The 13,217-nt window shown below is 45.3% G+C and overlaps 1 protein-coding gene across 2 annotated transcripts in view; it reads left to right on the forward strand.

Annotated features, from left to right (window-relative positions):
• TCEA3 (transcription elongation factor A3) overlaps positions 1 to 13,217 on the forward strand; it is a 380,591-nt gene that overhangs the window by 289,733 nt on the left and 77,641 nt on the right. The gene's annotated exons all lie outside the window — the stretch shown is intronic.

The raw sequence follows: 13,217 nt of genomic DNA on the forward strand, positions 1-13,217 counted from the left end.
AAAGGCAGTAGGGTATGTCATATGCAAAAGAAACCAGATATTATTTGTGAAGTTGGATGAAAAGGTGGAATGCATGTGTGCCAAAGTAGTTAGAATGTACAGATATTGAACCCATGATTTTAAACCCACACTGCTTAGTTCAGGGTTCTTAACCCTTTTACTATTACAGACCCCCCACCCCCCATAGATTGCCCAGTGTGTCCCCATACCTTCTTCACTAGTCTGTAGGAATCAGCATCATCACCAGTCCTATTAGGTACCACTATTTTGTCAGCAGCGGGGTTCTACTTTACATATGGATAGCAAGGATCAGAATGCCTCAATCTGCATTGACAGTGGTGATACTTAATAATCTGATCCATATAAATAATGGTAATAGTTAATCACCTAATCTAACAACAATTTTTTTTAATTGTTCAGATATTGAGAGCACAATCCTAACCAGGTCTACTCAGAAGTAAGTCCTATTTTGTTCAATGGGGCTTACTCTCAGGAAAGTGTGGTTAGGATTGCAGCCTGAGTCCCATACCTCCCTCATTGGGTTCTGGTACCTCCAAAGGGTATGGATAACCCTGGTTAAGAATCCCTAGTTTAGATTTTCCCACAAAACCTTGGAAGGTTCTGAATGGCCAATCGTCCCCGTAGCGTCTAGAGTCGATCCTTGGGCTTGGTACCCATCGGGCACAAGGCTAACCAGGTGTACTCAGAAGTAAGTCCTATTTTGTTCACTGGGGCTTACTCTCAGGAAAGTGTGGTTAGCATTGCAGCCATCATCTTCTACCTGTCCATGGTTCTGATTTGCCCCCCTGTCTCTTTGCAACAGGCCTGGTCGTGGGGTGAATGGGTGCTGGATGCTGGCTCGCTAGATCGGTTCACGGTGGACACCATGGTGACCGACCAAGGGGTGCTCTCTGCTTTGCTGATTGACCCAACGCATGACAGCGACTTCACCTTGGCCTACAACTGTACTGCATGGAATCGCTTTGGCGCACGTTCCGCTACCGTCAGCTTGTGCCGCCAAGGTAAGATTCCCCATCCCCCTCTACTAATTTCACCAGGAACAAGCTTCATGGTGAACTCACTGGGGCCCCGCCAGATCTCCAGTTTTCAAAGCAGAGAGATCCAAGTGCAGAGCCCAGCAGAGCAGTGAAACTCACCTTAGCAAGCCACTGTCTCTCTGCACAGCATACTTTGGCAGGGATTGTTGGGAGAAGAAAAGGGGATAATCTCCAGCTTGAGACTGAGGTCCTGGAGGGGGAGGGCAGAATACTGATGTGACACAACATGACCTTGACTTTCATCCCCCCTTGGGCAGTGGTTCCCAAACCTTTCCAACTAGCAGTTCCCTTGACCTACTGGGCCATTGGCCACAGCTCCCCATTAGGGCTACAATCCTATAGTGTATAGGGTGGCAGATTTTCACCAGGATTCTGCATCTCCCCTGGCTGGATTCCATGGCTTCCCAGGGAGCCTCAGTTTGGGAATCACTGCACTTGACGTTCATGACTTTGCTCTTTCAGCTGTGTTCAGCCTGGGCTGATGCAAGCCTCTGGGGTGGGCGGGAAGGAAGGTGGGGAGGGAGGCATTCCTGGGTGGGGGGAGGGCGGGCGGTGGGCAGGTGGGGAGCGGGAGGCGGGGCTGGGATCCAGCGCTTATGCTGGATCCCAACCCCCGTTCCCGGGGAGCTTGGAGCAGCTCCAAGCCACTCCGCTGTCCTTGGACTTGTGCCACCTCAGGAGCTGGCACAAGTCCAAGGAGACCCATAGGGGAAAAGTCACCTTACCCGGAGGTAAGGGGAAAAGTTTCCTCTTGCCTCTGGCTGGGCCGCCTTGGGCCCCTGTCCTGTGCTGGATACAACGCAAGCCTCTTGGCTTGCCTGTTCCAGCGCAGGGTAGGATTGCAACCAAAAAAGTTATGTTTTTTTGCTGGCCAAAATAAATTTTCAAGCTAAGTCTGTGCTTGGGATTACTGGGTGCTGCAGGCTTCTACCATAGTCTTTCGAGACTGAAGTTTGCCAACCAACGGTTCTCAGCCCTCCCAGGAATTACGTGGGGCCTTGTGCCCCTGAGCTGCAGCCCACGTCACCAATCCTTGAGTGACCTTTGGGGAGAAAGTTGGGGTACAAAATCAAATGATCTGTTTGCTGCCAGCCTATAGTTAAGGCTGCATTGTCAGAATGCTGGATAGAGGCAGGGTTATTCCCTCTTCCTCTGAGCTCCTCTGGTCTGTGGACTTGGTTAGGCCCACTGAATATCCCCACCTGGTCTTCAAAGCCTCTCCCCCTCCTTTTCCATTGGCCTGACATCTCCCTGCTACGGACGGCGGCTCCAGACGCAAGCATTTGAGCAGTTTTCCTGGGGTCCCGCAGACACTTGCCCCTGCACAGTTTCTTGGGAAAACCAGTGGGTGGAATGGTGCCACCAGTGGAGCTTGCGAACAGCAGATATATGGGCCTGCTCTTCTCCCAGCTAGCTGCCCAAGGGGATATGGATCCACCCATGCCTCCGTTGAATAATGCTACGCAATCTACATAGGGATAGATCAAAGAAGGGCTTCAGTGCATCTTTCCACTTCCTGGTGTTTTCACATGCCCATCCCAGAGCTCTCCAAGATCTGAAATGTGCGCAGATGTCATTGTTTAAATCCCCTGGAGTGAAATCCTGTAGAAGACCAAGTTTTCAGCTCACACCTCTGTCTGTCCATAAATCCTGCAGCCAAGCGGGGGGCGCAGCTCTCCAAAGCAGATATCCTTGTGCAGATCACCACGAGCGATAGCAGCCCAAGCCGGCCGAGTGAGACAAAGGGTGATGGCAAGGAGCCCATGGTGACGGGGAGCCAAGAACTGAAGGTGAGCTCAACTGGGAGTGTGGGAGACTCACAGTAGATCCACCCAAACTGAGGCTCTAAGTCAGTGTGGTCCAGCAAAGATGTGTACAGTAATGTACACTTTGAACCCCCAGAGATGTGTGGCCTTACTGGGTGATGCCAAAAGGTCCTTCTCTTTCCACAAGTGCCAACCAGATGAATCGACATGCTCAAAAGCAGGGTGTGATGGTGACATTTATTCATTGATTTAAGACATGTATACCCTGCCTTCCCAGTGTTTTTAGAACACGAACATCATCCCTGGCATCTTTTCCTCAGCAGGTGGTACCTGCTGGCATCCTGCCTTTGAAACAGAAAAGTTCTGTTCTCCACTAATAGTTAGGATAGCAGATTTGTGGGCAGTGGGTCTAATGCTCTCTTAATGCTGTCTAACCTAGTGCCCACCACACCTGACGGCAAAGAGGCCTACCTGTGAACTTCTCGATAATGGGTCCATTCTTTTCATTCTTTCCTAAAGCAGCTATGGGAGGTGAACCTGGGGTTCCCTTGTTGTAGTCCAATGCTCTAACCATTGCACCACACTGTGAATCGGCCCTCCAAATAATTTGGTGGTACCTTAACCTTGCTTCATTGGCATTTCTGTCTTTGTCCTCCCCAGGATCCCACCAATGGCTACTACAAGGTCCGCGCCCTTGAGGAGCAATGTTTAGGAAGCAGCTTCTCTGAGTACACGCCAACCACCCGACCTTTGTTTGGGGCATCTTCTCTCTACCCTTCCGCTGGGCCGGTCCAGCCCAAGTTGAATGAGTATGCCCACCGGTACACCCTGGGTACACCAGGCTCTCGTGCAGCCTATGACCCACACGAGCGACTTTGCCCTCAGGAAAGCATGTACAGCGGGACGGCCTACCTCACAGCCCCCTACAGCCGGGCTTTCACCAGCTACGTCAAGCCCAGCAGCTACGAGAAGGCCGAGAGCGGGTATGAGCAGTCGGACCAGGCCAGTAAGACCTCAGGATGCTCCCGCTTCTCTTATACCTCCCTGTCCCAGCAGTCCGACTATGGGCGCCCTGCCCACCAACGCATGCAGACCCACATATGACTCGTGCCTGACTCCTGCCAACCTCCGGTCGTCTTCAGAAGGAAGAGAACAGGGAGCGGACACTTCATGTAGCTAATGAACTCCAAAACAGCCAGATAGACTCGGTGCCGAAGACCTGGGGACATGCCATTCTCATCCTCCGGGGAAGATGGCTGCCAGGCTAGCTTAGCAACGCAGAGTTGCTGTCAAGATGGCCAATAGCCTGCTTGTAAGTCATCTTCATCTGTAGCCAGGTCCATCTCTCTTGGGGAGCGTGAGAGGAAACTGTTTTTAGCCACCTCCACATCAGGACGTGAAAGTGGATTTTGGACAGCCAAAGGCACATCTCTGCTGAAACTGGAAACAAGTTTTCATGGCTTATTAAGAAGTCTTGGTCTAGGTCTGACTTCAAAATGGTGGACGTGGCTGCCAGGCCAAGAGTGCTAGTGGAAGCAGCCAGCAGCTCAGCACTTTCAAAATGGTGCTAGGACACGGAGTCGGCAATGGGACTACAGGACTCTCTCGCTCTTTGCTCACTGATAGACTTGCCCAGAAAGGAAAGACTCCAGACTCTGCTCCAGATGCATGATCTTGGGAAATCTCTAAGCATGGGTGCTAGGCTTTCCTGATACCCATAAACCCCTCTCTTCCCCCTCCCCCCTCCATCCCATTTGTCTCACCACTGCTCCCTCTCCAATTTCCTGATACCCACAAACCCCTCTCTTCCCCCTCCCCACTGCATCCCGTTTGTCAAAATTTATCAATCAATCAATCAATCAATCAATCAATCAATCAATCAATCAATCAATCAAATCCTTTATTGCTTAACCATAGGTCATTACATTTGGAAAGAAAAATAAAATATATAAAATGTATATATACTTTAGTATAATAGTGCCATACAGTAAAACTCAGTTATTAACAAATTGAATAAAACACGATCTTATCTTTTTAGCCGCAAGGGCAAAATGTGCCACAGCAAAAGTAACATTTGATTGTAAATCCTCAAGTAGATAATAAACTAATTGTTCAGGGGAATAACCACACAGGGATTTTACTATTGGTTCCAAAAAACGGCTTCTCGGATTCCCATATAAGGGGCAAATCAGTAAATAATGTAACACATCTTCAACTTGCCCACATCCATAAACACAAAGGCGCTTTGCTATAGGAATTTTTTTATATCTACCCTCTAAATATGCTGAAGGCATTTGTTGAAATCTCAGTTCAGTAAAAGCTCTTCTTAACTGTGGGTAAGTCAGAGTCTCAAAATAAATGGACATCATATGCTGGATGTTAATATGGGGATACCAGCTCGAATATCGAGATTCGCATAAAGAAACTTTGTCTTGGTAAGTTTCCCAGTCATAAATCCATTCCCTGAGCTCTTTAGGACTCAGGCACAGAAACTTGTCATACTCCAGGTTAAAATACTTTAACTTAAAAAAAACCTGATTGGCCCATCCTCCAATAAGCATCTGTTCGTTCCAGCATTCTTTTGCTAGAGCTGACTCTTCTATAGCATTGATCCTTCTCCAAAATCGGAAGTAAGCAAAGTCAATTCTAATGGCTAAAGATGGCAGTCCTAGCTCTGCTCTAATATGAACCGCAAGAGTGCCTGGAGACAGTCCTAATATTTGTCTCAAAAATTTATTTTGTAAGACTTCTAACTTTCCCTTAAATGAGTCTCCCCACAACTCTGCCCCATATAACATATGAGGTAAGATCTTTGCTTCATGAACTTTAATCAGTGGGGGAATTAACTGTCCGCCTCTAGCATAAAAATTTTTTTTTAACAAACCCATCTGTCTGGCACTGGAGATTAAAATCATCTCACTATGTTGTTTCCAGGTCAGACTCTTTGAAAATTGTATGCCAAGATATTTAAATGAATTTACCTGTTCTATAACATGCCCATCAAGCTTCCATTTATGATTGACAGAGCCTTTCCCAAAAATCATGATCTTACTTTTAGAGTAATTTATTTTTAAATGCTCTTCCTTGCAAAGTTCACCAAATCTATACAACATCCTCTTAAGTTCAATTTGATTCTGAGACATCATAACTAAATCATCTGCATACAGCAGAATAGAAATCTTCCTATCTCCTATAGAAGGAGGAAAAAAAGATAGAGAGGACATTTGTGGGATCAAATTATTTACATAAAAGTTAAATAAAAAAGGAGCTAATATACAGCCCTGTTTAACCCCCCTATTGACCTGGATCTTTTTGGTCAAATAACCTAAATTGCCTAATCGCACTTGAAGTGTATTTTGGCTGTGTAATATCTCAATAAGCCACAATAGGCATTTATCTATATTGGTCATGGATAATTTGGTCCACAGCCTCTCTCTATCAATTAAATCAAAAGCTGATGTAAAATCCACAAAGGCCAAATAAAGAGATCTTTTAGCATGCTTGGTGTATTTACATATAATATGATGTAATATAAATGCTTGATCAATAGTACTCCTGCCTTTTCTAAATGCAGCCTGTTCATGATGAATAATAGCCTGGGTGTTATCCCACTCTATAAGTTTATTCAATAAAAATCTGGCATATAATTTCGCTGCCACATTGATTAAACTGATAGGCCTATAGTTTGAGGGTTCCTTAGGATCACCCTTTTTATATCTAGGTATCACTATGCTATTTAACCATTCGGAAGGCACTCTACCGGAGTGATTAATCCACGTGAAAAGATTGGCAAAAATAGGGGACCACCAATGCAGGTCCAACTTAAAGATCTCCGCTGGTATCATATCATCACCTGGCGCCTTACCCGTCCTCATAATCTCAATCAATTGTACAATTTCATTACATGAGACCGGAGGCCATTCAGAGCAGTTAGGTATATCTACTGATGGTTAGGGAAAGTCTATCTCACTCCCAAAGATATAACTAAAGTGAGAAATCCAGGTTACAGGTGAGATAGAATTTACAATTCCTCTGGTTTGATGTAAAAAACCTCTATTAATTAAACTCCAGAATTGAATTTGATTTTTTTCTTTCGTTGCAGCTTCCAGGGCCTTCCAATTTGCTACATAAAAGCCTTTCTTTTTTATTTTGGAGAAGTCGTTTATACGCCTTGCGAGTAGTCAAATAACATTCCATAGCTTCTTTATTGGCAGCGACTTTTGCATATCTCAGTGTTCTAGTTAACTGCTTTTTATGCATAATACATTCTTTATCATACCATGAATCATTGCCCTTCTTCGACTTCTTTTGAAAGGGAGCCGATACTACGGGTCTAAGAGCCATAATAATTTGCTGGTAAGTCCCACCTATATCAGAGTGGGACTGTATCACCTGCCTTCTTTTCACTAGTAATTGTTCAGAGTACAACGAGGCTCTAGCACTTGTATCAATCTCCAATGACCATTTTAATCTTCTAACTCCTTGTTCCAAACCTTGCAATGTAGTATTCGTCAACACCCTTGTATGAACTGAATTACAGTTAAAGGACATCATAAGTGGAAGATGATCACTGTCCGCTCTATCTCCTATTGCCATACAGTTTATCCATCCAAACAGAACATTTGAACAAAAAATATAGTCTATTACACTTGCCCCTTTATCCCTAAGGAATGTATAGTATCCTCTGGAGCTATCCAGATTGGAACCATTTAAACAAATGAGCTGGAATTGGAATATTAACTTCATTAGAGAGCGAACATAATTATTGATCATTTTATCACAAGACACTCTAAATGGACAATGACTCACTTCTGACTCAATACCAAAAGCCAACTCCATTTTGAGACTGTCACCGATTCTGGCGTTGAAATCCCCACAGATCATAAAGGGGATATTAGGATATTCAACAGTTAATGTGTCAAGTAAACCCCCAAAAGGATCCCAAATGACAATTGCTGAGTTCACAATTCTCGGGGGAATATATACATTTATACAAATCCAAGAACTCCTTCTGCATCCCTTAATCAGTATAACTTGCCAATAATTAGAAGACAAACAGGTGAGTTCTGTGCCTTCCAGGCCTGTGGTAGCTGCAATAAAAAGGGCCAAATCTCCACTCCCTCTTCTTTGAAAAGAAACTTTGAACGCAGGCATATGCCATACATTACAACCCTGCAAAAAAGGGCTTTCAGAATCTGTAAGCCATGTTTCTTGGAGACATATAATTTCAAAGGATAACAGATACTGAGTAATATCTGGGTCAATTAACTTATTTTGCCAAGCAGCAATGTTCCAGGATAAAAGATTTATAGACTGAGTATGAGGCCTTCACCATTCTGGTCAATCCCTATCATAAAATGGGGCGCGCTGAACCATTTGATAGTTATAATAACCCAAGGGTTTAAAATTCTCAGGCAATGGTTCCTCAATTCTGCATGATTTACTTTTGCAGAATAACTTATCCGAGACCTGTTTAAGGGCTATATTATTCGGAAAGGTCACAAAGGAGGGACAAGGCTCCGGTCCCCTAATTCGTCTGATTAAGTCCTTAGCTGTCCCGCTATGTTTTCCAAAGTCATTTCTGGACTTAAACTGGGAAGTTGATTTATTTTTCCCTTGCCGTGAGGCATATTTAGCTACAAACCTTCCCTTTTTTTCCCTTCTAGGGGGCTGAAAATTTCTATCAAATTTATCATTCAGACCCCATTTAAAAGATATTTGCATAAAATCAAATTTATAGAGTAGTCCCCAGAAATGGTGTGCATGTTCCAGATTGCTAAAAATTAACAGAATTCTTCCCCATTTTATATCAGGATTATTTGGATTTCGACAAATACCAAAAAAAAAAAAAAAAAAAGACTCTTTTGCATTCCAATCCTCACCCAGGATCTTCTTTATGGTCTGTTCAACTTCTCTGGCAGACCTCCATGTATTAGTTGGATGACCCAGGGGCCAATTATTTATAGTAATGTAATAACCATTAGAATTTGGATCAGCCTCCAAGGTAGAGGAATATTCCATTGCTCTACAAGGGAGGATCAAACCTTTAGAATAAAGTTGAGAAGACGGTGCAGGAATCCTATCTGTAGCAGAAGCAATGGGACTAATATTATTTTCTTCATCATGCCAATCATCGATAACTATGAGGTCATTATTAGAAAAGGTCAAATTTGATCTTAATTCTTCTATACTTGAGTCCTGATTATACTTGAGTCCAACCTGACAAGGTTGGAAATCAAAGGAAGGTTGCAAATTATCTTGTGCATCATTCAGCTGACAATCGTGACTTCTTGGGATCATAACTTGTTTCTCCATTCGGCTAGATCTTTCATTGACATCTCTAACTCCAATTGTTGTTACATCCACTGTCTGCTGATCTCCAATGGGTTTAAGAGGATCAATAGTTGGAGCTGCTCTTAAAATTCCATCACTTATTAAATTTACATTGAGTTGTAATAAAGCTTTCATTCCCATAATTTCTTGATGCATCATACTTAACTTCTCAAATATTGCCTTAGTCGTTATAGCCATATGGAAACATCGATCACGCATCTGAGAGCAGAAAAAACTAGAGTGTCCATCATTAGCACCAGTAAGATAATGGGAAAAAACTTCGTCCGGAGTATCTTGTATAGTCATTTTGGGGTCTTCTGAAATATTATAAGATCCCACAACAGGCCACGTAAGCTTCTGAAATAAATTAGGATCCAAAGACCAATTTCCAATATCAAGTGAAATATCAAGTGAAGTATCAAGCCCCTCATTTACTAAGTCCATGTCATAGTTTTCCCTAACACATAGGGTTTGTAAAACAGGCTATTATCTGCAGGGTCACTATGCACATTCCTAATTGGAGAAGCGGCTGTATCGACATTTAGAGTTTCATTTAAAAAAGACTTTTCATGAGTAGAACCTACTTTAGAAGAAACACAAAAATCATCCGTTAGCCTTTGAATACACTTGGACTTATTCCCTTGTGTGGGAGAACGAGCACTCTGTGCCCTAGTAACCACCATCTTGAAAGTTGGAATTAAAGCACTTGTGTAAATAAAACTGAAACTGTAAAAACAGAACCGGCTACTCTTGTTTGGAGAGCTGTTTTCCTTTCACTTCAAGTTAATTTTAAACATACAATTCTGCATTCCAGCAAAATCAGTTTTTATACGTAGCAATGTTGTTAAAAGCTACTAGCAACGGCTTTCCCTTCAAGATGGCTGCTGTAGCAAATCTTTATCTTGTTTGACAAATTAGGGCTGATAGTGTCTAATTAAATGCAATTGATGTGCATTCCAAAGAGCCGACTCTCCGCCAAAATATAAAATATCTTTTCTTATCAAATCCTAGGACAGAAGGCACTAAAAACTTGAAAAATAACCTTGTGGAGACGGAGCTCTCCCAAAGGCAGCTACTTCCTCCAGCCACCTGGTCCCCCTACCAACCCGTTTGTCTCACCACTGCTCCCTCTTCAATTTCCTGATAACCACAAACCCCTCTCTTTCTTCTCCACTCTCTTCCCCCTCCACTTCCCCTCTCTTCCCCTCTCTTCCCCCTCCACTGGAGAGGATACTCCAACTTCGCCATATGGTGTCGGCACAACACGGGAAGCAGCAGTTACCAGTTATAAGTCTTCCCTTGATTGCCGTAGAGCGTGACGCCAGGGGCTGTTTCCGACGGTGGGAGAGATAATTGCATCTCGCTGGGCAGTCCCCAGCCAGTAAGGTGTTGCCTCGCCACGGTCCGTTAACCTCACGGAGTGCATGGGGTTTAGGGTGAAAACCGACAAGCGGATCGACAACTCTGCACCATGCAACAGAAAACAGAAAACTCCTGCCCTAAAGCTGGGCACCTGGAATGTAAGGACAATGACACCTGGCTTCTCTGATGACCTGCAAGTAATAGACGATGCATGCAAAACAGCTGTCATCGACATGGAGCTGAGCAGACTGCAGATGGACATCGTCGCCCTTCAAGAGACTAGGCTGCCAGATTCCGAATCTGTCAAGGAGATAAATTTCTCATTTTTCTGGCAGGGAAAACCACCAAACAAAACCAGGGAACATGGTGTTGGCTTTGCGGTCAGAAATACCCTGCTGAAATCCATCATCCCACCTACTGTGGGAAGTGAAAGAATTTTGTCCCTGCAGCTCCAGTTATCAGCAGGACCTGTCACTCTCACCGACTGTTGTCTCCAGCAGAAGCCAAAGACAAATTCTATGTTGATCTGGCCACCACTATCAAGAAGATCCCCGTAAAAGAGCCATTGTTCATCCTCGGCGATTTCAATGCTAGCGTTGGTGCTGATAACAGTTCGTGGCCCACTTGCTTAGGTCAGTTCGGCACTGGGAAGATGAACAAAAATGGCCAACGTCTGCTAGAGTTTTGCTGTCATCACGGTCTCTGTGTCAGCAACACGTTCTTCAACACGAAGCCCCAACATGGAGTCTCTTGGAGACACCCAAGATCAAAGCACTGGCACCAGCTCGACCTGATTCTCACCAGACGCTCCAGCCTTCCCAGCATCAAGATCACACGCAGCTATCAGGGTGCTGCCTGCGACACTGACCACTCCCTGGTGTGCAGCAGAGTGCAACTGCAAACAAAGTGACTGTACCACACGAAAAAGGAAGGAAGACCTCGCATTGATTCCAGCAAGACCCGGGATCAGAGAAAAGTGGAGGAATTTGCACGAGCGCTTGAGGAATCTCTTCCAGGCCCGGTCGATGCAAACGCATCCAACAGATGGGAACATTTCAAGAATGCCGTTTACAACAACGCCTTGTCCATATTTGGCAAGAAGACCAACAAGACGGCAGACTGGTTTGAAGCCCACTCTGAGGAGTGGACACCAGTCATTGAGGAAAAGAGGAGAGCTCAAGCAGCATACAAGGCCTGTCCCAGTGAGCACAACCTGCAGGTCCTCCGAGTTGCTCGCAGCAAAGTCCAGCAGATTGCCAGGAGATGTGCTAACGACTACTGGCTCCAGCTCTGCTCCCAGATACAGATAGCAGCTGACACGGGCAACATCAAGGGGATGTATGACAGTATCAAGCAGGCCCTGGGTCCAACGCAGAAGAAAATTGCCCCTCTGAAGTCTGCTACAGGCGAGGTCATCCAGGATCGGACACAGCAGATGGAACGCTGGGTGCAGCACTACTCTGAGCTATATTCCAGAGAAAATGTAGTCACCGAAGAAGCGCTGAACAACATTGAGTGCCTGCCTGTGCTGGGGGAGCTTGACAGTGAACCAACCCTAGAAGAACTTCACGTGGCCCTGGACTCCCTTGCCTTTGGCAAGGCACCTGGAAAAGACAGCATCCCTGCTGAAGTCCTCAAGTGCTGCAAAGAGATCATCGTCACTGAGCTGCATGAAATCCTCTGTCTCTGCTGGAGAGAAGGTGGAGTACCTCAAGACATGAGGGATGCAAACATCATCACGCTGTACAAGAACAAAGGCGACAGGGGTGACTGCAACAACTACCGTGGCATCTCTCTCCTTAGCATTGTAGGAAAGCTGTTTGCCCGAGTTGCACTAAAGAGGCTCCAGGTACTTGCAGAGAGCGTCTATCCAGAATCACAGTGCGGATTCCGATCCAACAGGTCCACCACTGATATGGTATTCTCCCTTAGACAACTGCTGGAGAAATGCAGGGAACAATGACAGCCACTCTTTATAGCCTTCAGAGATCTCACGAAGGCCTTCGACCTGGTCAGCAGGGATGGCCGCTTCAAGATTCTCCCCAAGATTAGATGTCCACCCAGGCTCCTCAGCATCATCAGATCCTTCCACAAGGAAGTGAAGGGCACTGTTGTCTTCGATGGCTCCTCATCAGACCCCTTTGACATCCGAAGCGGCGTGAAGCAGGGCTGTGTTCTTGCACCAACCTTGTTTGGGATTTTCTTCGCTGTTTTGCTGAAGCATGCCTTTGGAACTGCAACAGAAGGCATCTATCTCTGGATCAGATCAGATGGAAAGCTCTTCAACCTCTCCAGGCTAAGAGCAAAGTCCAAAGTCCAGCTGAAATGTCTGTGTGACTTCCTCTTTGCCAACGATGCAGCTGTCACTACCCACTCTGCCAAAGATCTCCAGCAGCTCATGGATCGTTTTAGCAAGGCCTGCCAAGATTTTGGACTGACAATCAGCCTGAAGAAAACACAGGCCATGGTTCAGGATGTGGACTCACCTCCCTGCATTACAATCTCTGCGCATGAACTGGAGGTTGTCCATGACTTTGTGTACCTTGGCTCAACGATCTCCGACACTCTTTCTCTTGATACCGAGCTAAACAAACGCATCGGTAAAGCAGCTACCACGTTTTCCAGACTCACAAAGAGAGTCTGGTCCAGCAAGAAGCTGACGGAACATACCAAGATCCAGGTCTACAGAGCTTGCATC

This window comes from Tiliqua scincoides, chromosome 10 (genome assembly GCF_035046505.1).
Source record: "Tiliqua scincoides isolate rTilSci1 chromosome 10, rTilSci1.hap2, whole genome shotgun sequence".
Lineage (NCBI taxonomy): Eukaryota > Metazoa > Chordata > Lepidosauria > Squamata > Scincidae > Tiliqua > Tiliqua scincoides.